Source organism: Octopus bimaculoides, chromosome 9, assembly GCF_001194135.2.
Source record: "Octopus bimaculoides isolate UCB-OBI-ISO-001 chromosome 9, ASM119413v2, whole genome shotgun sequence".
Taxonomy (NCBI): domain Eukaryota; kingdom Metazoa; phylum Mollusca; class Cephalopoda; order Octopoda; family Octopodidae; genus Octopus; species Octopus bimaculoides.
Genome location: NC_068989.1, coordinates 20,835,266 through 20,836,227, shown reverse-complemented (window position 1 = coordinate 20,836,227; position 962 = coordinate 20,835,266). Strand labels below are relative to the sequence as shown.

General features: G+C 40.1%; 1 protein-coding gene across 1 annotated transcript in view; it reads left to right on the top strand.

The window, feature by feature from the left end:
* Nucleotides 1-670: 670 nt before the first annotated feature.
* The window catches only part of LOC106878556 (cholinesterase 2), a 20,609-nt gene continuing 20,317 nt past the window's right edge, over nt 671-962 (top strand). Inside the window, exon 1 of the mRNA XM_014927800.2 lies at nt 671-825. The gene's annotated coding sequence lies outside the window, so the exon portion shown is untranslated. The remainder of the gene's footprint in view (nt 826-962) is intronic.

The window sequence follows — 962 nt, the reverse complement described above, 5'->3', positions numbered from 1 at the left end:
GGAGCACCGCCTTTAGTCGAGCAAATCGACCCCAGGACTTATTCTTTGGAAGCCTAGTACTTATTCTATCGGTCTCTTGTGCCGAACCGCTAGGTTACGGGGACATAAACACACCAGCATCGGTTGTCAAGAGATGTTGAGGGGGGGGGGGACAAACACAGACACACATACATATATATATATACATACATATATATGTATACATACATATATACGACGGGCTTCTTTCAGTTTCCGTCTACCAAATCCACTCACATGCCTTCGGTCGGCCCGAGGCTATAGTAGAAGACACTTGCCCAAGGTGCCACGCAGTGGGACTGAACCCGGGACCATGTGGTTGGTAAGACGCATTCTTTCTCCATTCTTAATTTTACTTGTCCTCCTTCCCTTTCCTCTCTTATTTCTCTTTCCCTTCCTCTCTTATAAAACGTCACTGACACTTTTTTTCCCTCTTCCTTTCACTCTTTACCCTCTCTATTTGTTCGTCACCTTTCTTCTAAATTTAACATTTTTCCTATTCTATTTTTTTCTTTTTTCTATTCCTCTCAGTCTCACTCCAGTCCTTACAAATACACTCATTCTCTATAAACAAGCCGTTTTCTCTCACTACTTTACTCTCCCCACTCTGTCTCTACTCCATTCTCACACATGCTCACTCCTCCACTCTCACTCCTCCAGCTTGACTCTACTGATAGGCCATTTCCTATTTAACCGACGTATATTCGTGTTCAGTTAGTTTGTTGCAACACTTAGTTTGTTGCAACAGTTGAAGCAGTGTATAAACAGCACTGGGTGTATTGAGTCTATGCAATACGAAAAAAGAAGGTAACTATTTATCTATCTTACTATTTATCTTTATGTGTGTGTGTATAAATATATATATACACAAACTCACACAACACACACATGCACACGCTCACACACACACATATATATGATATATATATATATATATATATATA